The 26,771-nt window shown below is 37.7% G+C and overlaps 1 protein-coding gene and 1 long non-coding RNA gene across 2 annotated transcripts in view; one reads left to right on the top strand and one right to left on the bottom strand.

Moving 5' to 3' along the window:
• Nucleotides 1–26,771, bottom strand: part of LOC129773940 (hemicentin-1) — a 569,029-nt gene that overhangs the window by 329,597 nt on the left and 212,661 nt on the right. The gene's annotated exons all lie outside the window — the stretch shown is intronic.
• LOC129774012 (uncharacterized) lies at nt 19,900–20,396 on the top strand. Its single transcript, XR_008742710.1, has 2 exons — nt 19,900–20,094; nt 20,161–20,396. It is a non-coding gene; the product is annotated as an uncharacterized LOC129774012 (long non-coding RNA).

Below are 26,771 nucleotides of genomic sequence, written 5' to 3'. Positions count from 1 at the left end.
GAGACTATGGCCATATTTAATAACAAATCGCAGAACAATTAAATTGTTGACCCAGTTTTCCGACATTTAAAAGTCATGGGATAGATCCTGAAGGATCAAAGCGTTGGAGTTGCCACAAGTACAGATTTAACTGGAACGGTACATATTTCCTCGTTTTTCTTGGTACAGATTCTGTACGGAACATATTACAGATGTTTTTCAAAAAGTACAGATAAGTACGGTTTTTTTTTTAATGAATGGAAACAGAGATAAACGTATCTGTGATACACACACCTCTAATGTGATAATTGACCAGTTTTGTCAGGTCAAAATCTCTTGCAAGGATCGGTTGAAATAATTCGCGTCGAACAAATCGGACTGCTTGCGGAATACAGATAACGTTCAAAGATTTAATGGCGGACCTTTGTTACTTCATTGGTGTATATTTTGCCCGATATCAACGGAATGAATCGTTCGTTCACATTGAAAACCCAGAAATTACAATGCTAAATGGAAATCTGAAAACCATTTATCTAATGATTCTTATTCATATCTGCTTAGCATCTAACACAGGGTAAATGCCCCATGCAAATGTTTCTGAATTTGAAACTGATTTCGAAAGCGGCAAGAATATTTATGCTGACAGTAGAATAGATTGAAACAAGGGTCGACGAAAGGCAGATAATTCCCAAGAATATCTGTCGCATTTTTTTGTGGGCCTATAAGAAATAGATTCGATTTTAATTATCCGACTCTCAAGACTACTACAATGTTGAATCACAAAAGCTGGAGAACGAATTCCGTGTTCCAAAAACATAAAGGATTTGGGGACAAAAATCGGATGCCGAAAAAGAACGGTACAGTAGAACTCCGATTATCCGCGTAATAGTCTGGCAAAGTAACCACGAACAACGAAAATCGCGTATAACGCAAAATTGCGGTGGTTACACGAAAAAATGGTATTTCAGCATGAAAACTATGTTTTATCAAAACTAAAATCATTGAACTATCCATCTATAAGGTTATGTACACCAGTGATCAGATAATGTGAAAGTCATGACCAAAACAAAAAAGCATGAGCCTGTCACGCACTGACAAATTCCGGGAAGGCCTATATATTTAGTATGGAAATCGGTGTCGCGAGTAATCAGCACCGCGGATCATCTGCTCGTGGATAATCGGGGTTCTACTGTACCGGTAATAGGAGGGGCTATCATCAAACAACACCCGTGGCCGAGTGGTTAGTGTCTCACATTATCATGCCGGGTACTCGGGTTCGATTCCCGTTCTGGGCTTCGGCTTGCACTGTGGTCACGCGTATTCTAGAGCTTGCTCCTCGGAATACATTCAAGGCGTGTTATTTGGCTTAAGAAATCTCAACTAAGTATTAATAAATGACGCTAGTTAATGCATACGTTGAGACGGCAAAAGTTCCACAGGGAACGTAAACGCCATTCAAGAAGAAGTAGATCATCAAACAAATGAGTATCATACTTCAATAACGTTAATTTCAGACTAATTAATTCTATTTTCTTATGCAACAAATATTTTTGGACTGTACAGATTTTTGGAAGAAAAAGTACAGATGAAAAAGATTTTTAGTCCTTCTAGTACAGATGAGGTTGTGACATCTGATTGGAATATGGGTTCCGCATGATTTAACCGACAGGCATCAGTAAAACCAGAAAAGCATTTGCGAAGTTTGCTTGCTTTACGAAGTTCCCTAAGTTTTCCTTGCGTTGAGAAGCCATGGCCAACTACATTGATCGCAAGAATGGATCGCATCTGAAAGAAGACAAGGTTATGTTTTTTTCAGGAATTAACGCGGTCTGGAATCTGGAACGACTTTATGATAGTTGAGGAAACTGTCAAGCGTGAAACAACTGATCGAATTAAAACGTACTCTGCTCCAAAGACGATCGGAACATCAGAAAAGGCAACTCGAATTGATTTTTTTATTTCGATTGCCCCGTCACACCGTTCAAGATCGGCCAGAATCTGTTGACGCAAGATTTTCGTCAAAATGATGCAACGTAATACTCAAGGAAGGCCGCTACTTTTTTTTTGTAATTGCGGTATATTAAGCTATGAAACAGAGTGTGTTTAGAGCGGAACCATTTTTGTTGCATTTGCGACACACACAACATGCGGAACGCGACAAGACACAAAACATAAAAAGGATGGTAATGGGCCTGGTCGGGTAAGGGAGTAAAAAGTGCTCCCAAACCAAATCACCAGCTGTATGGCAAATATTGTATAGGATACTAAATAAGAAATTTTGGCGGTTGTATTGTACTCCTATGTAGTTTAAAAAAGGATCTATAGTGAAAAACGTGCTTTTTCGTTTATTTCACGCCTTTCTAAAAAGCTTCTAGATAAAATTTTGGAAAAAATACTGAATGTGCACGTGTATCAAGTGTATCAAGCATAATCATCTCGTGGATAATCGGGGTTCTACTGTACCGGTAATAGGAGGGGCTATCATCAAACAACACCCGTGGCCGAGTGGTTAGTGTCTCACATTATCATGCCGGGTACTCGGGTTCGATTCCCGTTCTGGGCTTCGGCTTGCACTGTGGTCACGCGTATTCTAGAGCTTGCTCCTCGGAATACATTCAAGGCGTGTTATTTGGCTTAAGAAATCTCAACTAAGTATTAATAAATGACGCTAGTTAATGCATACGTTGAGACGGCAAAAGTTCCACAGGGAACGTAAACGCCATTCAAGAAGAAGTAGATCATCAAACAAATGAGTATCATACTTCAATAACGTTAATTTCAGACTAATTAATTCTATTTTCTTATGCAACAAATATTTTTGGACTGTACAGATTTTTGGAAGAAAAAGTACAGATGAAAAAGATTTTTAGTCCTTCTAGTACAGATGAGGTTGTGACATCTGATTGGAATATGGGTTCCGCATGATTTAACCGACAGGCATCAGTAAAACCAGAAAAGCATTTGCGAAGTTTGCTTGCTTTACGAAGTTCCCTAAGTTTTCCTTGCGTTGAGAAGCCATGGCCAACTACATTGATCGCAAGAATGGATCGCATCTGAAAGAAGACAAGGTTATGTTTTTTTCAGGAATTAACGCGGTCTGGAATCTGGAACGACTTTATGATAGTTGAGGAAACTGTCAAGCGTGAAACAACTGATCGAATTAAAACGTACTCTGCTCCAAAGACGATCGGAACATCAGAAAAGGCAACTCGAATTGATTTTTTTATTTCGATTGCCCCGTCACACCGTTCAAGATCGGCCAGAATCTGTTGACGCAAGATTTTCGTCAAAATGATGCAACGTAATACTCAAGGAAGGCCGCTACTTTTTTTTTGTAATTGCGGTATATTAAGCTATGAAACAGAGTGTGTTTAGAGCGGAACCATTTTTGTTGCATTTGCGACACACACAACATGCGGAACGCGACAAGACACAAAACATAAAAAGGATGGTAATGGGCCTGGTCGGGTAAGGGAGTAAAAAGTGCTCCCAAACCAAATCACCAGCTGTATGGCAAATATTGTATAGGATACTAAATAAGAAATGTTGGCGGTTTTATTGAACCCTCATGTGGTTTAACAAAGGATATATAGTGAAAAACGTACTTTTCCAATTATTTCACGCCATTCTAAAAAGCTTCAAGATAAAAAATTTTAAAAAATACTGAATGTGCGAAAAAAAATACTGATAGTACATCTTACTAAGGCGTGTCGATCAATATATGAAAAATGAAATACCAAAAAAATATATAAATTAAATTAAATTTGTTTTTTCTAGATTCACTACTACTCTAGTTTGTATTCAAATTTCTTCCTACGTCTATTTTAGGTACATGTGTTTTTTTTCAGAGTTTTTAGAGTGTTTTTCACGGTACAAAAAAAATTAGGGGGTCTCCGTAGCCACATTGGTTGCGCGTTCGCTTAGTAAGCGATCGATCATGAGTTCAAAACTCAGGGCCCTCATTGACCATCTTTGTGTTGTTACCGAAAAACTACGTCCACACAACAATCATCAGCGATGGAGATCGATCCACGGTCGAAATAAGATTGATTTATCCATACAACTGCTCTTCTCTGCAAGACACATCGGACTGCTGTTCTATAAATAACTCAACAATGATCAATCAACTGTCTCCGCTGTCCGGTCTAACTGGATAATGGAAGAACAGAAGGAAAACTCTTAAGCCTAAATGGTTACTGTGTAAATATGTACCATATTCAATGGTATAGAAGGAATACTGGCAAATGGCAACTATGTAATGTGCTAATTATAGATATGATAACCATGTAACATGTAACATGCCTGGAAATATATATATATATATATTATATATTTCCAGGCATTTCGAAATTTTGAAAAAAAAAATTACAGTGAGACCCACTTTTGCTCTAATTTTTATTTAAATGCGTTCGTATGTGTTGTTTTTTTCCACATGTAGCGATTTTTTTTCTTAAATTTTTAAGATGATAGCGCGAAAAAAAATTGGACTTTGGGCAGTTTTAATTTATTTTGAATTTAGAGACCCAGTATTGTTTCAATATTTATTTAAATTTTGTTTTTCATATGTCTAAATTTTGTCGGTATATTTAGAGCATTGCGCTGTACGAAGTTTTTTTTTTCTTGTATCTTAAAATATATGCGATTATCTTTACATTGGATTTAGATGGTTCACCAAATTCGTAGGAGTCATCAGTACGATAGAGCTCTGTGAGAAAAAACATAGTCCTTGGGGAAAGATCATTCGAATTAATGAGAAGAACACTTAAAAAAACGAAATTTTTATTATTTTTTTTATTTTAATCTCACAATTGAAAACCACGAATTCAATAAAATAATGGATTTCAAGAAAATAAAAATAATAATGCACAAAATTATTTTTGTGTCTCGCAATGCTCTTAAAAATTCAGGGAAAAATTACGCCGCATGTAGAAAAAAGACACGTACGAACGCATTTGAATAAAAATTAGAGCAGAAAAATTACGCCACATGTAGAAAAAAAAGACACATACGAACATTTGAATAAAACTAGAGCAGAAGTGGGTCTCAAATTTTTTCTTTCAAAAATGTCAGAAAATATACTTGTTTTTGTACCGCGTATTTGTTTTTTTTAATTATTAGATTTTTTGATGAAAAAATTTTTTGAAGATTTTTATCGATACACCTAAGTAAGACGTACTTTCAGTATTTTTTTTCATATTTTTGTCTCAAAGCTATTGAGAATGGCGTGAAAAAAATTAAAAGATGCATTTTTCACCATAGATCCTATGGTGTACCATATAAGAACTCAAATATATGGTACTACTGCCAGACCCTTTGGAAATATAAAAAAAAAATTGTACCGCGCAATACTAAAAACAAATCTGAAAAAAATCACAATATATATAAAAAAGCCGTAGGAACACATTTAAATATGAATTAGAGTAGTACTGAATCTCTAAATCCAGAAAAATTTCAATATTTTGTTAGTACTTAAATTTTTGATATTTTTTTTTTTTTTGATGATTATGCTTGATACACCGTATTGAGGTGCACATTCAGTATTTTTTCCAAAATTTTATCTAGAAGCTTTTTAGAAAGGCGTGAAATAAACGAAAAAGCACGTTTTTCACTATAGATCCTTTTTTAAACTACATAGGAGTACAATACAACCGCCAAAATTTCTTATTTAATATCCTATACAATATTTGCCATACAGCTGGTGATTTGGTTTGGGAGCACTTTTAACTCCCTTACCCGACCAGGCCTTTCACCTTTTTAGTCGACCGGTTTCGGGCTCGATGTTGCCCATCAACGGGACGATGTCCGACTCCCGACAATCCAAGTAAAACACTGATGAGCAGTGTTTGCCAAATGATCCATTCACTGAAAAAATCGCTTTCGTTCGTTCAAATATGATCATGCACAAATCATTTCCACCAGTGCCATTCTTTTGTTGTTCTTTGCCTCTAACATATGCATATCGACCTCTCCATGCATCATGAAACAGCAGGATCGTACGGACTACGCAAAGAGAATGATTCATATTCAGCTAATGTAGCAGATCCTGATTCTTAAGTCTCAGAGAGTGCAAACTATATGATTATTTAGCTCGATAGAGGCTAAGGGAAGGGTAGACAGATCATATTTTCCATTTTTAACGCCGCTATCCCTTGAAATATGTATATTCATATAGACCACATAGTTTTACTAGCAACACCGCTCTCTTTTCCCATTCGTTGCTCTCCGCAAATGGTGACCGAATGATGACCTAATTTTTCTTGTATCATTTATTGCTTTGCACTTGTCTGTGCAGTGGGTTTCGCTATAGTAGAACGGGACGATATATGCGGTTCAAACTTGTATGCAGGCTTTGAAAATGGTTTGCGATGTTTGATACAGCTCGAATATGCAAACAACAGTCTTCGTTCCTCTCTTGGCTTAATCATGTAATGTGGCACAAGTGATTACTGTCATTCATAAAAGTATCTGAATGATCCTCTCATATTTGGTTATATGTTCGTGAGAGGTTACTTGCATGACACAATGTGTATCATTCGATTTTGATCGAAATCCAAACACTGCTGATGAGCATAGGTGAGAAAATTTTTTTTGCGTAGGATTAAGTGTTCCGATGTCCGATTTGAAACGCTTATTGCTCAGTAATTTCATGGTGGATTGATTAATTTTTTGTGTCAAACGGTTTGGATACTTCATAACAATTTATTGCATTGATGAAAATAATATATATCAGGTGCAGTGACCCTCTCCCACGAATAGAACATCTCAGATAATTTCAATATGAATAAGTATTTACAATAAGAAAGATTCCTACTGAAGATAGGGGAGAATCCAACCAAGGATTTTCCAACAGGAACGATGGAATTTTCCATACTGTGCAAGTTCAAAATTCCCTACACATAGCAGGTAGCCAGTAAGTTAGTTCTAACGTTTTTAGAGTTCTGTACATCCTCACAGAGGAATCGAGGATTAGAGAGAAAAAATAAATCGGTTGATAGTTGAACATCGAGAAGAACAGTTGTTTCTCTCGATAGAACAAATAAGAAAAGTGCCCCAGACCGCTCGGGCGTTACACAGGAAATTAACTGTCGAACAGATAAAAAATCTCAACCCTTATCCAAACGAAAATCCCGCTTTCTGATTGGTCGAAGTCGAAGATACAAGCTTCTTCTTGTGCTCACAAGTATTGCTCAATCATTTCTTGATGGATTTGCAAGGATTATTTCGAGATTCGATTAATGATTTTGGCACTCATTACGAGGGTCACTATTTATATTTCGGGAATTGGCAACACTGATGTCATGTGAGTCCATATGACGGTTCCATCGTAAAGTTTGACATTTTTGACGATATACGTACTCAGAACATTTTGTCATACGGACGCTATTTGTTTATTTTATATTTAGTTGAAAGTTTGGTCTCGGCAAAAAAAATGGAACTGAATCGTGAACATTTTCGTGCGATGATTTTTTACGACTTTCGACGTGGATTATCACAACAAGAGTGCGTCAATCAACTTAATTTGACTTTTGGCGATGAAGCTCCATCAAAAACCACTGTGTATCGCTGGTATAGTGAATTCAATCGTGGTCGTAGTTCGCTGTCCGACGAGTTTCGTGAAGGTCGTCCAAAATCGACTGTAGTGCCAGAAAACATCGATGCTGTGCACGAAATGATTAAGCAAGATCGTCATGTAACCTATTGTGAGATTGCGATTTTACATGAACACTTAGTTGTGCGAAAATTATGTTCACGTTGGATCCCACATAATTTGACAATCGCTCAAAAAAACGGCTCGTGTCGATTGGAATAAATGCTTTGAAAATTGGTTTAAGCGCATGCAAAAGTGTATCGATCATCGTGGCGAGTACTTTGAAAAACAATAAAAATATATTCGCAGCTTAACTATTTGTTTTTGTTCCTATTCCCGAAATATAAATAGTGACCCTCGTACAATGAATGAAAAAATATATACCGGGTCAGCTAGTTTATATGTAAAAATCATTCGCCACAAGTATTTGTTAAAGCATCGATTGTCCGATTTGAGCTGTATAGATTTGTTTTTGTGTTCGTCTACGTTCAAAGAAGATCATACGACGAAAATTTAAAAAAAAATAATTCGCCTTAACACATTTATTTTCGTGTTCAAATGTGTTGAGGCGGAAATGCCAATGGAGAAACTATTCATTCAAAATTCATATGTACATTTCATTATTTTACAGAACGCAGGAGCCATTTCCTACAGGGCAGGGATTGTACCTTTGATGGAGTGAACAAACAGTACCTTAAAGTCAAACTAACCGGCTCTCAGGACCACACAATTATAAAAAGTTATTTAATTTTTCAAATGTATCCAAAATCAGTGTGAAACAAATAGCTTAACGTCATCCTACGTCAACTATGCGGTCGTGTCCCGGACTCAACCCTCCTGTATGAGATATGAAAGCCCAGCGATGATCTAATCATTTTCACCCATGAATAATGATTTGCTATTCCACATCATTTCACGACGACAAATTCTCATTACGTGCGACCGTTTTGTAACTGACCCATATTGTCGAGTGCATACGTATCCTTACCGTTGGCCGATCACCGTTTCCATTCTATTCAACGAAAGCAACAGAAAAAAAAGAAACATTTACTTTCACACGTGACCTGCACACGTGTTTGCTCACTTCCCTTAAAATGGAATCCTGTGGAGACATTCCGCTCGCAACGAAAGGAAATCAATATCGCATTGTTAAGCTAAACTCGATATAATAAACTTTGATTCGAGATAACTTTCGATGGAATTATTATTCGTTTCTGGAGAACGTACGCCCCCAACTTTCTTTTGACCCCGTATTCATCGCACACACACACAATTGCCAACTTCAGAGACCGGGAGCAGACATTTTGTTGTGAAAATTTATGATCTAAATCATCCGTGCAGCAAGCTTGCGCCTTGGGGTTCGTCTTTTTTCGCCGCCATGATGTCAGTGAAAATATTTCTAATAGAATTTAAGAATTTAATATACTTGTGATCAATTCCTGATGGAATCATTTGTATCATCTTTTTACGTATCGATCATCGTTGACAGAGTATTTCCTGAACGTTACATCCGCCTCCCCCCAGAGTGAAGGTAAACGAATTAGGCACGAGCTTACATTTGGAATTTAATCAATTTCTCCACAATCCATACTCAATCAAACCATGAGAAGCATTCACGTAATTCGATTCCGGATTTCCAGCTCCGCCACAAGAACCCGATTTGGCGGTACGCTCCAGGCTCCAGGCGGCGACGTTGTCGTCCTCGCTTATCGTTTATTGCGTACATACACACACACACACCCACACCCACATACACGTCAGTATTCGTAACAAACCTTAAAAAAGTGATTCGCTGAACCGGAAAATAGGCGTATAACAGGGCAAGTTTATGGGTTCTATTGTTCGCCCGGCTGCTGCAGGGAATAATCCACTCACCACCACCGTGTCCACCGTAAGAACGCGGAAAGAAAGCAATAACGAGTGGAAAGGATCGGCGGATTGAGCTGACGTTGGGAGGAGGAGAAATATGTTTTGCTCCGAATTCCGCGTTTTTTTTTTGACGTAGGACTACGTCTTTCATTTCTATACCGGGGTGTAAAATCAAAGTTTCGAAACCGAAAGCGTTACGCCGGAGACCGAGATTTTGAGCGTTAATAGCTCCTAAACAACTGAACGAAATGGTATGATAAACACTTCATTCGAAAGATAAAATGTCTACGCGTTATATACTTGTTACTTTTTGATCCAAAAACTTGTTTCAATAGCCTTAAAATTGTTCTCAAAACAGGCTATTGAAATCACCAATCGGTATATAAGCGAGCGCCGCTCGGAAATCCACTCAGTTCTAATTGAACAGCGATTGGAGCATGTTGTCGCTGTTGTGGTGAAGCTCTTCGTGTTTATCATGAAAGCGCGGATGAACGGTGTCACCAAGAGCCTGTTTGTGCACCTTAGGCCAGAAGGGAATCCATCAGGAGGAGAGTGATGCCACAAACGGTTCCCCGGGAAGACATCGCTACACACACACACATACACGCGCGGAATTCTTTCCGTTTGGATGCCATTCAGCATCGAGAAAGTTCCGGAAAGATCTAATCATTGCTGGAAAATAATCTGCCAGTTCCTCTGGGAATTTAAAAATACATTCATTTGAAAGAGTTTATTTTAATGTTTTCCAACCATATAACCAGTGACCAAATACATTTGATTTTGTAATTTTTCAACTAAGTGCAATTAGCAGGAAAGCTTCTGAAGATTATTCTTGCCCATCAGTAGAATATTTCCGTATCCAATATTGTATGCGCACGCAATCGATTACTGCTTAGTAACCGAAAGTTTCGAGCTCAGAGAGTTCATTCCCCTCTAGTTTGCCTTCCAAATTGCCATCGTAAACCACACCTTCTCTCGATTCTATCACACACACAAAACATACTTAAGCGATTTTCTGGTGGTGAAACGCATTCATTTTTCGTGAGGACATCGACAAGACAACATCGTTGCTTCACGTGCTGGAAGAGGTGGACGGCGAAGGATCGACACATACACGCGCGGAATTCTATCCGTTTGGATGCCATTCAGCATCGAGAAAGTTCCGGAAAGATCTAATCATTGCTGGAAAATAATCTGCTAGTTCCTCTGGGAATTTAAAAATACATTCATGTGAAAGAGTTTATTTTAATGTTTTCTATCCATGTAACACTGTGACCAAATATTTTTCAATCAAGTGCTATTAACAGGTGGTTATCGAGTTAGTATTAACTACTGGTGGGCTTCCAGTATCGAGGAAAATGTGGAAATATCTGATCGTTGCTGGAAAATAATCTGCCAGTCCCCTTGGAGTTGAAAATTACATTCAAGCAAAAGAGTTTATTTTAATGTTTTCTATCCATAAAATATCCATATAATACCTTTGGTTTTGTGATTTGTCAATCAAGTGCAGTTAGCAGGAAAGCTTTTGAAGACTATTCTTCAGAACAAGGTTTTTCGTATCCTATAGTGGATGCATTAAACCTTTGCCTCCAACGTAACGCTCTCGTTTTTGAAGTCTCCCAAATATTCATTTATTCATTCATTCAGAATGGATTTGGATTCAACTTCAAACAAATGATCTCTAAATCAACGATAGTCCTACGTCACCCTTGCGGTTATACCATAGATATAACCCACTTCCTGTTTTCTACTTTGTCATCGAAACGGCCTAGATGATTCTCTCAACCGTATGGACGGGCAGGTGATTGAGAGAAAAAAAACGGAGGAAGGAGTTCCACCGGATGACAGCACAATTCTGCTCGGAGAGGATGTATCGGTAATATAATAATAACGTTCAATTCTTTGGAAATGGAAACAAGATGGGTTGAGTACTGAAACAACATTGGTTTAGATTTCAATATTAATTGGCTGGTATTGCTTACTCCATGTGAGATTCAGTATGGTGGGGAACTGAACAAAACGGATCACCTAACGAATAATTGAATATTGATAATTACTAACATTCACAACATTTTGGGTGTTAGAACCATTCTGCCCCAAAACGTTCTGATCTTCTGAGGCAGTCCTATTATCAAGCTCAAATTTGATATGTTGTTAGAAATAAAATTAAAATTGAAGAACACTTCAATGATGAACATTTATAGCGCTCAAGAATGACGTAAGGCTCTTACAAAATAATATCACAGTGTGTAGAACAGATGCTTTTCACGTCTTCCGGTCATAGAATTTGTAGTATTCTGTCTGTTTGTGATTAGAAGATTTATTAAAGTGTTCGGAAATTTAAATCTTCTTTAACACGTTCGTCGCCCAACGCGATGTTACTAAGTTTCCCGCAAGGCTCAACTTGCGGATAAATTGTTAAATGATGATCAAACTTAGTTTGTAGACAACTTTTATAAGATCTAGCAAAAAACAAATTAGCATTTGTTATTGTTGAAGACAAATTGACAACAATAACAAATGCGAAAGCCGTATTATATGTGTTTCAAAGACAACTGCAGTACAAACCATCCGTACTATAAATTAATAAAAAGTATAGTATAAACGTCATAGTAATATGGTTATGATTTTATTGTTTTTCTACATATCCAACAGTTGAACTGATGTTGCCGTTGGCAACACCATTTCAGATAGCAGTGTAACGTTGTGGGTGTAAAGACATGGGTCATTTAAGCAACTTGCATACTTAAACTATCCGAAAAAAAATCAACTACTTTTTGGAAAAAAAGCCAATTTTTTTTTCTTAATTTTTTATAAAAAATCATAACTTAAAAACTATGATACCTACAAAATTCGAGTCAAAGGATGAAATGTAGGAAATGGTTTAAATTTTTACAAAAAAAATAACAAAAAATTTTGGAAATAAATTTCGCTGACAAAAAAGTTATTTAAAAAATTAAAATTCATTTTTCTCAAAAACGTATGTTTTTTTTTAAATTCCCAAAAATATATATATGAATAGCTCTTACAATTTCCAACAAGTCGTCCATACATCGGAAGATGGGCTCTTTTACAGGGAAAAAGTTTTTCGAACAACAACTTTTTCATGTTTTCTTTGAAAAAAATACAACTAATTCTAATTGAATTTATGTAACATCGACTATTATCACCTTTTTGAAAAAGTACTAAAATTGAATAGAGCGTGGCGGAGTTGTTTAGTTACCCACATCGAAATACCAATAATAGGTGTGAACTTTCCTGAAACTGCATCTAAAACTAATTTTTGGGTATTCATTTATTTGACTAGTATTTTAATGACGTCACCTCGCTGTGCACTTGGTTCCCCAGTATTCAATTGGCAACATGCACGGAAAAAAATAATCATAGTAAGCTTTTTTCTATTCAGAGAATGTTTTCTTTTCACGGGAAACAGCTATGGATTAATTAATCAGACTTGCAAAATGTGCATGAATTCATAACCTCTGAGTTTATTAAAAAGTGTTCGGAAATTTAAATCTTCCTTAACTCGTTCGTCGCCCAACGCGATGTTTCTAAGTTTCTCGCAAGGCCCAATTCGCGGATAAATTGTTAAATGATGATCAAACTTAGTTTGCAGACAACTTTTACAAGATCTAGCAATATTTTCTTCAATTTGAAGACGTAAGCCATATTATATGTGTTTCGCAGATAACTGCAGTACAAATCATTCGTACTATAAATTAATAAAAAGTATAGTATAAACGTTATAATAATATGGTTATGATTTTATTGTTTTTCTATATACTCAACAGTTGCATTTAGGTGCCTATTCTGTCAAATTCAAACTTTAGAAATCCTTTTCAATTTGAACGAGGAAAGTGTTAATCACTGAGCCACTTGATTCAAGCCACTACTGTCCCATTCATCTCGCGAAACCATCCAATTCCATATATTTTCTACATTTTGAAAGAAAATAGCAACCGAGATGGAAACAAATGTCCCCAGGAGGCTACTAGGCAATGTTTCAACAAATCACCAGCTGATTTAAAATCAAAAAAGAAAAAAGGGCTGAGCAAACCGATAGCCAGAGGTAGCACGAAACGAATCAAAACAAATACAAAACAACATTTCGATTTCAATGCATCAACTCATCCCAAGCAGAAATTGATTGATGGTACTGCCAAGAAAGCCCATTCCTTGTGCCCCTAGAGTGAAAGTTCAGCCGGATTGCCCACTGGCGACACACGGAAACACCCCCGCCTCCCAGCGGACGCTACGGTTTGAGTGTATAATTTATTCAAATATCATTCGAATTGATGTGGTAGTTAGCAATGGAGACGTAGAGAAACCTTTTTTTTCTAATCTAGAGAGAGAAGAAAAATAGCTTTCCAAACCTTCCTCCGACCGTCGCTGAGCTCGTGTACTCGAAACACGGAAGAAAAATTGAGTCTATCCGAAGTTTCCCCCTTGAGAGAGATTTTTTCGGACTTCCAAAGCTATTTCAAGTCAAGCTGGTCATAAATTGTGCGAGCTTTCGATAATGTTACGGCTTGTTATTTATGCGGACGCTCGTTCCGTTTGCTATTTGTGCCGATGAACGACGACGAAGACGAGGACAACTACGGAAGTGGCAATATTGTCAATACATCCTGTATGGCAATTAATTCCTACTTGGCTTGATCTTTTCCGGAGCAACATATGGGTTTGTGTAAGATGGGACTGAGAGTTGTTTTCGTCTGTTGAGTTGTGTATTCGATATATTCGATATTCGGAGATGGATTCCGAATGATTTCACACTAATAATAGAATAATATGTTTTGAAATTTGAATGCATTACCTCAACTGAAAGGTTGAGTTCATCAATAAGAGTTAATCAAAAAGTGTGAGAGGGTATGTCATAAATATTCGGATTTTGGATTGAAAATATGTTTATCTTGTACTGTGGCCATAGCGAATTTTTACATTATATATACATTTAAGTCATTTTACATTTTGGTATGACAGAATAGCAACGAAGGATGGGAACATGTTCACTGTGCCAAAACCATCGGCGGAATTAGTGCGAAATCAGGAAAATTGCAGACTCGAAATGGGAAATTGTTAATCAGCTTTGAGCTATGCTATCCGTATTTACACAATACGCAAATGTGATGCGGATATGTAGAGTGGGGAATTATGTTTCGGGAGATATATGATCTTAACTGCCTTCCGTCAACTTCGACGATTCAGATGAGAACTTGGTGAAGAAATACTACTGGATTTCCTCGACCATTTTCTCAATAATATATTGAAGGGGAAACATAACTGCTTTTCAAAATGGCTTAAAATATGCTGTTAGGGCAAAATGATCACAGTATGCATCGAATGAACCGTCAGGTAAAGGTAGTCCTCAAATTATCGCTACCGATAAGAGGTTCATTTGGACAGTTCTATACATTGCTTAACACGTTGAGTCCCGGATTGTTCTTGCTCGTCTTTCTATTCAATCCCCATCAAGAGTATTTGCCCAATATCAGTGTCTGTCCCCGCTCCCAGAGAAAATGATTGTATTAAAAGGAAATAGTCAGAAAAGGTTTAGTAGTCCCTGTAAGGGAATCACATTCCGGTGGGAGTAGAAGTACCCCCTACTTGCATGAATTTGCAATGCCTATTTCCCCAGGCTCCTTGGTTTTGATGTCTGTGTTGGGGAAACCGTAAATCAGGCCAATCAAAACGTGTCACTCACGGCGTTAAGACAACGCTTGACATTCTACAGTTATTCAATCATTTATCTCATGAAGAATAACATTTTATTAATTGTGATAGATGCGTAGAAATATTTCTTATCAATTGATGCAAACATCTTTCTGATCTATTATGAAATGTTCGAGTTATAAGCATTCGAAATTTTTCATTTTTTCCTGCATGTTCTGTGTTTAGGTTTCATTTTACCCCCCGGTTAAACGTAGTCTCACGTCAAAAATACTAATTCAAAATTGAACAAGATGACGCCACTATCAAGAATGGAAACAAACATTGGAAGCCTTTTTTTTTAAATATACACTATAATAACATGCCCAAACGCTGTTAACGATCTCATGTTTGTATTAAAATTTTTTTATCTGACTACGAAATATGCCAAATGGAGAATGAAAAAGCAGAGCAAAAAAGGCGAAGGAAACCCAAATATAAACCGACGCCCTTGTTTGATTTGGCACAAAACCATAAACCGTCTATTTAGGGCCATATCGCGCACCCGCCGCAGCGGAAACTGCACAACGAAAAAAAAAACGTTTCCCGAAATTATGCCCACAACCGCTCCATCAAAAATATGTTTGGATATTATTTTATACCGAACATCATATCATAAACATAAGCCCCCACCACGTTTCGGGTGGAACGTTCTCTCCCATTTTGCGATAGAAAGCTGGACTAAACTTTCTGCAGCAGGGGAGCTTGTGTGCGGATGTCCGTGTGGATGTGTGTATCCGGGAAGACGAAACGACGACTGGACGCATTCATTTTTAGACTTCCTAGTATTAGGGCTTACTTCCGGTAGTTTGTTTGTCCTGTGGCCTACAGCAGAGTTGATTTCTATGCTAGTATTATCCATCTAGTGAATGTACGAACACGATATTAAACAAATGAGAACTTCCGCTGGCCCTCATTGGTATGCTCTTGTCAGAACTTTTTTATGGTGATGCTTTTTTGGCAACTGAAAACTTTGTAACTATAACTGATAGTTCTGTTCAGCTGAACTCGGCAAGTCTCTCTTATTAAATCAACAACTCATTCAGACCACAGTGGATTATTGAGGTCAAAAAACTGTTTCAGTTGATTTTTGAGATTGATGTGTTAGGTTATTAGAATATACAAATATTACTTTCAACAATGGATTATATCCACCATGTGATATTTTGTCTATTTAAACCGTATTTTTGTGAGTAAATAACATATGTAAGTGGATCTCAATTTTCTGATCATTACTTCGGCTTTAGGTATCAATAAATAATGTTGGTTACCTGATATTTCTAAAGAATGGAGTTCAAAGAAACTTTTCCCAATAAACAGGTACTGATACCGTATACATTTTCCATTACAGGTGCTACATTTCGAGATCTAGTAAGCTTGTACTTATTCTATGCTGCTTTATCTCAAGAACATGATCATTTGGATTATCACTTGTGCATATAATAAATTACAGCAAGCTCCGGGTAATTATTATCTACGTATTGAAATATGGTATCATTACGACATATACTTTATCATACAAATTTGGTTCGAACCAAGAGCATTACTCTTCCCAAGCCACAAATGCTTATAATACATTTGGGAATATTGAAATCTTCATTCCGTATATTTTAATGGGTAAATCCTGCATCGTTTGTATCAATTCCAAAATAACTCACAACCAAAGAATCAAGTCGATTTTTAATCTAGTAATTTTAGGGCCAATTTCAGGTTCATCAAAAAATAGCATTGACGCATTTTCGTCATTCCAAGTTCCGCCTGATGGGTTGTTAATATCTACCGACAAACTCATCTCTGATCTGAAAATTCCTGTATGTTCTTTTTTGTTTATTTTACAGATTGTTCATCCACATCAGTTCTAGCTTGCCATATTTGTTATTGTCAGTTTCACAGCGTTTCGAAACAATAGCATATAAAGTCGAGAGATCAATTTATTGCTTGTATACTTTAATGTAGACAGGTGTTACCCATGGTATTTCCCATGCGAGCCTCAATTTTTGTCAAGTTCTTTAACAATATCTCGAACAAATATTATTCTATCATTGTTGAAGGGACCGAATTTTGCAATAGAACTACCTAGTTTGTATCTAAAGTTCACATCAAACTGAGCCAGTAAACTCTGATGAGTTTATCGGTAGAAAGTTTTGGTGGCACGCCGATGTCTGATGGTTTGTGTGGTTATTTGGAAGCAGCTGAAGACTGAGGCCGATTACACAGTCCGGTTTCTTCCGGACCGGTTTGAAACCCAAATGGCAAATTTCGACCGCACCAACCTCCTTACGGCGCCGTGATGCAGCCGTCTACTGCGACTACAATGTCCGGTGACCGCAGCCGGGTGCTATGATTGATGCTAGGATCGTTAGCAAAATCTCAAGCAGAACTGTCAGTGGGATACCCAATTCATATGAAAACAAAGGGAAAATGTCAGTGGGATACCCGATATGTTGGCTCCTGTCAGTTCAATGGGGGGTTCTCTAAAGACGTCACCCACCTGGGTGACCGGACAAGCATTATTCGCGATGATAGTAGTATAGTATCGACGTCTGGTGGAGACATCAGTTTGGGAAAGCAAATCATACTCTATAAGATTATTAAACCTTAAAACAGTTTTAAGTTGCTCAATTTTTTAATGAAAATTTTTACTTCGTGTTATTTTATAACTTCAAAGTACTGACTTTTACTTAACCATTTTTGTATAATTTTCTTGATATTTTCACTAAAACACATCATTATAACATAAAATCATCATTAAACACAATTCTTGTTCAGGGGTTTTCCCCTACTTGCAAAAGAACGTGTTACTTTATTACATAAAGAACATATTTCATCAGAAAATAGTAATCTTCATTAATAATTTTTATTTTGTATATGAATTTACTGCACCTGAAAATCCATTATAACTATCATTTCCCAAAAGCGGCGCACGAAGCTCTATGCCATCAACACGAATTGAAGGTTGTTTGTCATGTCTGTTAGTATTAGGAGTGAGCGCTCAACTTCCATGCAGAACAAACGCGTTTTGATATGGTTCCGTGGAAGTCGAACACAAGCTAATATTACCAGTTTTATCGAGATTATCTTATCACATACGCTTTCCGCTCTTCGCTGAGCCGTTCCGTGTCGCTGCGCGTCCAAACGACTTCGCGATGGGCCGCCGGGAAAACACGTTTCGAATCGACTTTTCGAATATACCGAAAAAAACCGACAATGTGAAAATTCACCAATTTTGTGCGACCATCTTGGGATTGAAACAGAGCGATGTTTTGCGTATCCAGAATAGCCGAACTCTTGGCGTTACTTTCGTCAAAGTCATTGACCTATCGTTAGCGCAAAGAATCTGCGAAGAGCACGACAACAAACATGAAATCACAGTCGAGGGGAAAAATTGAAGCTCTACGATTTGTCCGAGGATGTGTCAGACGAAAATATTTCCGATGTACTCACTAGATATGGTGACGTAATTTCCATTCGAGAGCAGCTTAACGGAGCCGACGTTGTCTTCTCCGGCACCCCGACCGGTATAAAAATCGTAAAAATGATTGTTAAGCAAAACATTGAGTCGTGGATCACCATCGATGGAGAGATGACACAGGTGTCTTATTTTGGACAACGGCAAACTTGCCGACATTGCCGCGAGTATATTCACATCGGAGCTACTTGTGTGCAAAACAAAAAGTTACTCGTGCAAAAGTCGTACGCCGATGCTGCAAAGCAGATGGGTACCGCACCGATGCCGCCGAAGAAAACGAACCAAACCAACAAAAACACGATCCAAGTTGCTCCCAGAACAGAAAAAACAAATACAAACTTGGTCAAGTCCGTAAGCATGTTGCCGCCGAAAAGTGGTTCTCAACAACAGCTGGGACCACCACCGGCGCGCACCGAACAAAATTTTCCTGCGTTACCCTCTACCACGGGTTCGACTCAACCATCGGGCAGTGGGTCGTTGACCGACACAACAGGTCAATTACCCCCTGTTAACAGTGGAGTAGCTCGCAAAACTGTTAACAGTAAGTCCGATGGGAACGATACCGATTCTTCAGTTGGTTCATCTCGTTCTACGAGACATCTCCGCGTTCGCCCACCAGGCAAGAAGGCCCGCGTGGAGGATGAAGACGACAAGTGAGAGGGAGGTAATATTCTGTCCTAATGGCTGAATTCTCCAGTTATAAGATTGCCACGATCAACATAAATACGATAACCAACGCTACGAAGATTGACGCACTTCAGAATTTTGTCCGAACGATGGATCTTGACATCGTATTTCTACAAGAAGTAGAAAACGAGCAGTTGTATCTCCCTAACTTTAACGTCGTCTGCAACGTGGATCATGCACGAAGGGGAACGGCAATAGCGCTAAGGGAACATATCCAATTCTCACACGTTGAAAAGAGCCTGGATGGCCGTCTCATCGCATTACAAATACAAAACACCACTATCTGCAACGTCTACGCACCTTCGAGTACAGCTCTACGCTGGGAGAGAGAAATTTTTCAACGGTACCATCGCATACTATCTTCGCCACAATACACAACACGTCATTCTCGCTGGAGACTTCAATTGTGTGCTACGCTCGAGCGACTCAACGAGTGCCAACTCAAGTCCGGCACTGTAAGCGACAGTACAGCAACTTCAGCTTCACGATTTGTGGCTAAAGCTGTATCCTAATACTAAAGCGCCCACGTACATTACTGTTAGTATTAGTGCAATTCAGGCAATTTTTCGTCTCATGTAATAGTATGTGTGCACTATTGACGTTTGTTTGTTGTTTTTGAAACCAGTTGATAATTTGCAAGTGATATGGATGCTGAAATTTTTATTTCACTTCTTCAGCAACTACCAGTGCTGTGGAACTAATTCTGTGATGCAAATTTCTGCTCAAAGTGAAGCAATGGTCACAGGTGCACGATGTCATCATTGAGCATATTGCCACGGACTATGTTATTAACGTTGAGTGGTGTCTTTCGACAAGCAGATCGAGATATTTAATTAACCTCTATTTTTTTTGTCCACAGGCAACATCCCTTATTTGAAATTATTATTGAACGAGTTCGGGGATGTCAAACAAATCACCAATTGATTCATCGAGGGGCGGATTTTGAGCGAATTTATCGTGTTTTACTGTAATAATGAAATAAAAAACACTCTAGAATGAATGGATGTGCATACATTCCCTTGTAGGTAAATTCCTAAATAATCACAGAAAGTGAACACATTATACATATAAATAAATAGTGCCTCTAGCTTGTTACGGAATGTTATTATTATTGGTTCATCAAATTGCACTTTTATTTAACCGTGTTTCTGAGACTGTTGAAAAAATATGTGGCAACAGAACGTGTGAAATAAATCATGCTATTCGTGCATGCTTGGAAACAAAATAATTATGCGTATGAATGAGTAAACCGCAACTGGACTAAAGTTAGGTTTTGTAAATGTATTCTGAAGTGGGGCGGAAGTATTCACGATAGGTACGGTAAGAACGCCGTTATGATGCAGGATGTGCGTAATGTCCGTGAGGCCTGGTCTCACTTTGATCATGCTCATGGTGTGCTACACTCCAACATTCGGCCTTATGTGCTCTCCAAGGAACATACACATGAGAACGCTCGTGGTTGCCGCAGCAGCTGTGGGTTTAAGATTTTCCGTCTACAGTCAGCTGCATGTAACCGGAATATTTGAAGCAATACCTGTCAAATCCACATATAAATAAATGCATGTATGTGTTTGTGAGAGATGTACGGTTTTGTGTAGCGCGAGGTCTTTTCACATTGTTGTCCGGTTTTCCGTCCAAACCCAGCGACGCTTTTTGAAACCGGTCCGGCAGAAACCGGATAATGTGTAATTGGCCTGACTCATGATTCTTTCTTGTCCTCGCGAGAACAATACAAAAGCTGGTCATAGGTCGAAATAAGTGTCCTTATTGCCAATGCACATAGTACGTTAAGTATGCGTCCCGATTGTTCTTTTTCTTGACAAACAGCTAACACATTCTGCGGCCACAGGCGATTGCAGGAAAACCTGTTTATGTTTGTTTTTTTTCCGCGATTTTTGTGTGCGATTTTTTTTGTGCGGTATATAAAAAGAAGCATATTTTACGAAGTTATCGTCCATTTATTTTTTTCGATTGTTTATATGCATTTCAGTGCGAAAAAAGCATATTTGTCTCTAAATTACCCACTTCTCGAATCATTCCTATCCTTCCATCAAATGTTCTAAGTTGCACATGACATAATTTCTAACAGTAACAAGTTTCGACATGCAACTGAAAGCACAAAACAGCCACGCGAAACCGAACAGGCGAACAGTCCCATCGCAAAGCAGGGAAACAAAAGGAAATCCAACGGCGTGGATTTGAGTTATTTTCTTGGGGAAAACTTTTTTTATGCGGTCCCTATCTACCGCACAAAAAAGGTTTTTTTTTCAAATTGTGTACCGAACACGATTTTTTAAAGTTACAGGTGAAGTTTTGCAAAAAAATTTTGTGCGGTCTTATCACCCACGCAAAAAGAGTTTGTCTGTATATATTTGTTCCCCCGCCACCATTATCTATCTTTTACAACGCATAAAATCAACCATGTGTACGTGTGATTCAATCATGCATAAACACTTTTCATCTGCTTGTATTAAAATCAACGGGGTGCAAAATAATAATAATAAAAAAAATTCACTGCGGTGTGACATTTTTAGTTCACAACACACTATCGACTCTCCTGAGCGCTTTCGCTTCCAAACTTCGCATCGGACATAACCTATGAATGTGGTTGTAGGATGCTCGCTGGTTGATCGCAAGTTAGGGTAACACGGGGTGAGTTGGTCATATGGGGTGATTTGGACCACCCCTTTATCTCAAAAATTACGGCTCAACTTGGATTTTCTATAATGTCATTTCCTTCTATTGTTGAACCGTATGTACCTAAAGTAAAAAAAACTTTGGTAAAACTTCACAAGTAGAGGGAAACGGTAGCATAAATACATCAAGTACTTTGAGCGTCAAAAATGTGAGTTTTCCGATCGTGGTTTTAAGGCTTTTCCCGCTGATTAAACAAACTTTTCGTGTATTGTGTAGTAAAGTTCTGTTCGCCTACAGAAGAAGAACAATTTGATGCAGCGAAACTGTAAGTTTGATAACAATAAATGAAATTAATTGCATTTTAATTTTTGCGTGTTGTGTGGGGTGACATGGACACGTTTCTGTGGGGTGAATTGGTCCTACAGGTTTGAGACTTTTCTTTGGTCTAATCGATTCCAGATGCCGCTGAATTACAAGAAGAGGATGGATAGACAACGTTGGAAGAAGGAGGAGCTTGAAAGAGCAACGCAGACCATCGAGAACGGATTTTCTTTGACCAAGCATCAAAAGTGTTTGAAAATGCTCGACCAATAGTGAAAAGATTCATGCAGAATTCGAGATGGTGTCAATCCAACTTTTCTGGTCTGGCATCTGGTCAAGACACCTGGTATCGATCCTAAAACATTGTTACTGATTGTAACATTATCCCAAAATCAAAACGTTTTATGTCAGTCCGTTTCAATGATGTGTTCGACTTATTTGACTTTAATATCTCTTCGGACACCTTTTACAGACGACTCACTCGTAGATGAAATCTTTGTATTGTTTTATTTTGTTGGACCATTGTATTTTGATTTAGTAGTGTCGTTTAGTTTTAAGAAAATCATTAAGACCAAGTGTGAGTCAGATGGTTTAAAGAAAAGAAATAAAGAAATAAAGAAAATACTTTACATAAACATAAGTATGTTTTTTTCGATGAAACACACACTAGACCAAATCACCCCACAGACGGTCCAAATCATCAAATTTTAATGTCCAAAAATCATCTCTTTTATTTTATGATATATTTGGTAGATTGAAGTTTTATATAATGATTGAACATTATTTATTGAGAGAAAACAAGTGTAGCTCAATATACAATGTGACATTTTTTATTTAGACCGTATTGGTTTGGAAATATTAGACGATTTGCTTAGGTGGTCCAAATTCCCCCCTTTTCCCTTACTTTTTTATTCTGGCAGAGCTCAGATAATATTTCTCCTTTCTTTTGCTTCAGCGCGTCAGTGCAAACTCAAACTCATATTTCTGAGAATACATTTTTAAGCCATCAAGTTTTCGTATTAGTTCAACGCCGTAGCAAAAAGGGGAACTTTGGGTTGGCAGCAGCGAACGCTGTATTCATTGTGCTTCTTCTCTTCGTTTTTTTTCCTTCGGAAAAAGATATGTGATCCGCTGCTACATCATCAGAATGTTGGGCTTTAGTTTAGATACTACTTGACATATTCCAACTCAATTATACAATAGTTTGATTCGAAAAGAATATTATTTTCTTTATTGTAATAGACGCGTAGAAATATTTTTAATCGAGTGATGTAAACACCTCTGCGGTCTATCGAGCAATGGTCGATTTATAAACGTCCCAAACCATTTTTACATTTTACCAATTTAACCTTTTTATATCCTATACCTACGTAGGGCTACATTTACTTTAAAATTAACTTTTCTGTATCAAAATAATTCTATGTAGAGTAGGGAAAAGGGGGGCAGTTTCGGACAACTCTTGTAAAAAATTAGTGGTACAATTTTTAACCAAATTAAAAATATAAGTAAGTTAACAGCCCTTAACCAACAGCTGTCATATGGTTTGACATCTCCTGGTCGTTTATTACTCACGAAAACAACACAGTGCCCTTTTTTATACACGTTTTGAAACATTTGAGCTTGAAGTTGTAAGTATTTCCCTAATTCCTTTGTGAACGATTTAGAAATTTAAGTACACCACATCAGTTAGTAACTAATATGAAATGAAAAAAACGTCCATACAATGGGGAAATAAAGGTCTCTTTATTAGATACATTTATGGGCCCTATTATAGAAATCGAATCGAGGATTCGATACAATCACTATCACTATCACACCGAGTAAAATCTGGAATTATGGAAATCGAGGAAAACTGCTCGACTCGTTAGCAAGCTCGAATGTCAGCGGTTGTGATGAAATATTTTGAAACAAGCTTGAAATGTTTCACGAAGCACTATAGAAAGGATGCCAAATCTTTTTTTGAGGCATCTGCTATGAAAATGTATTTCCAAAAGTGTTAATATGGTTATGTTTTGGAGAAAACTGATATTCCCTCAATTCCCTCAAAATATAATTATTAAAAATGAATCTTTTCATTTATTTTCACAACTGCAATCTATGGAATTCCGTAAGGAGTCACACATAAATTCCACTTTTTTAAGGAAAACATTTTTTTTATGTAATTCTCTTTTAGCGTCGATTTCTTGTTGTAGCGGCGTCAATAGCTTTATTGTATTGGGCCACCACCTTTGGCCCTGAATTCTCGCTAGTTGTGTGCTAGTGTTTATTTACTTTTCACCTCATGTCAATCCAAATCTGTAATTTAAAAAAATCATTATTGTTTTACAAGACATTTCAGCTTTAGCATATGGTATAAAAAGTTTGGTATAGTATAGCAATAAAAAAGAAAATTGCTGACAAAAGTAACACGTACTAACATACGCTAGCAGGAATAAGACATTTTCAGGTAGGAAATTCGTTTGATAGTAATTCAAATAATACGATAAAATTTACTTATGAAGTTGTATGTATCGTAGAAGAAACACTTACTTTCTGGCATTCTGAACCAAGACGCATTGATGGTCTCAGCGCATTAAGCTCCTCACTGAATTCCTCCCACGTTTCCTTAACCGCGATTTTATTTGAACTGCCTCCACAAATACCTCGAGCAATGTTCTGACACTTGCATCGATAGCTATCACTAGCTCGGTGCTATCGAATTGCTCGATTGCTATAAAAAAAGACGGGTGGGTAATGTCGTGGACATAACCGGAGTGACGTAGGACTATACAAAGGGGACAGCTTTTGTTAAATATATATATTTTAAATATATTGTTTTATTTTCTTCTCCTACGTGAATACCTACCTATCTACCTGAAAAATGGATTAGTTTACTATTTACTCTTTATGAATATGTTGATGGTTCTCAAAAGAACCTTTGGTGTTGTGTTTTTGTTATCACTCGATATTCCCATCTTGTTCGGCCACTCGCCACAGCTTTCACAGTTGGAAAATTTCTTCCCATCCAGCTTGTGACATATTTTACAGTAAATTACATTCAATGGCATGTCGCAATACCACCACTCAGTATCGGATTGGAGGTAATTTTAACCTGTAATTGAACATTTGCGATGACAGTAGTACAGTGTCGACTTTCAATGTGGGGTCATAATTTGGACCCCGAACTCTATATTTACAAAAATGGCCAACTAAATATGTCGCATTACAGGTCCGTCCAATTAGCTAAATGTCGAGGTAAGTGTTAATTACTGTACTTTCAATCTAGAAGCAATTTAAGAATTGGTGAAAATCAATAAGCTCAGAACAACTGCCAAATTCGCATACCCATCATATCCTGGCAAACAAATTATGAAAAAATCAATTTGTGTTTTATTATTATTTTGGATATTGTTTTAGAAAGCATTGAACTGTATTTCCTAAACTCTTTTTTGGAAGGTTTAATGGCCCTGAAAAGCGCCTTGTTTTATGGAATGGTTCCAATTTAGAAAACTTAGTACTCGTGGTTTTGAAAAAACCTGCTGTCGTTTTGCAATTGCGTTTGCCATTCGCCAGTCGCTGCAACTGCCTGTTGTTGTCTTGATGTCCACCGAACTGAATGTGTTCTGTACTGAATGCGATTTTCTCATCGTCGCGAGCAGCTTTACCAGCCAACTCGATCACTTCGGCGGCCGAAACGATATAACGCCGGCTAGGTGGACTGGTGCACTGGTACTAACGCGCTCGGCCTAGCTACCCTTGCGGGGAACTCCAGATCAACACGGTTCGAGCGGGATTTTGCCTTTCCCTTCACTTTTTCTCCTTTACCATGTCCAGACATGGCTGCTTGGGTTGGTTTGTTGATGTGTTGTGATGCGAACCGATGTGGTGTACGGTTTGAATGAGAATGATCGTTACGGCAGCGGAGCGGGGATTTTTAAGCTGACTGGCTGGCTCGAGAATTACGCATGTGTGAAACTGCGACCAATGTTTCGTTCATTTTTTTCTTTTTCCTTTCCAATCGTGCTTCATTCTATTTCGCTGATTGCCCGTTTTGGTCGGTACGATTTGAGGAGCACAAAATGGACAAAAATGGGCACATAGTGCATTTTGACAATGCTTGATATTTCACAATTATTCAATTATTTATCTCAAGAAAAATGAAATGTTATTCGTTGTGATAGATGCGTAGATATATGTCCTATCAATTGATGTAAAAACCTTTGAGATCTATTGAGAAATGCTCGAGTTATTAGCGTTCCAAATCTTGCATTTTTTCCTACTTGTTCAGTGCCTAGATTTCCATTTCACCCCCTATATCTTCCGGTTAGACGTAGTCCTACGTCAATAGTAAAATAGGTCTAACGAGCAAAATTCTTATCGCCTCGATTTCTATAATAGGGCCCTATGATTTGTCTTCGGATGATAGTGGGGCACATTCGGACACTGTTTAATACCTCATAAAAAATTTGAGTCTGTTGTTATTTACTAACAAACATCAGTTTAGTCTGATTCTCAGACCTAATGATGGTTCGA

This window comes from Toxorhynchites rutilus, chromosome 1 (genome assembly GCF_029784135.1).
Source record: "Toxorhynchites rutilus septentrionalis strain SRP chromosome 1, ASM2978413v1, whole genome shotgun sequence".
Lineage (NCBI taxonomy): Eukaryota > Metazoa > Arthropoda > Insecta > Diptera > Culicidae > Toxorhynchites > Toxorhynchites rutilus.
Note: the sequence above shows the minus strand (reverse complement) of the source record. Positions and strands in the feature narration are given on the sequence as shown.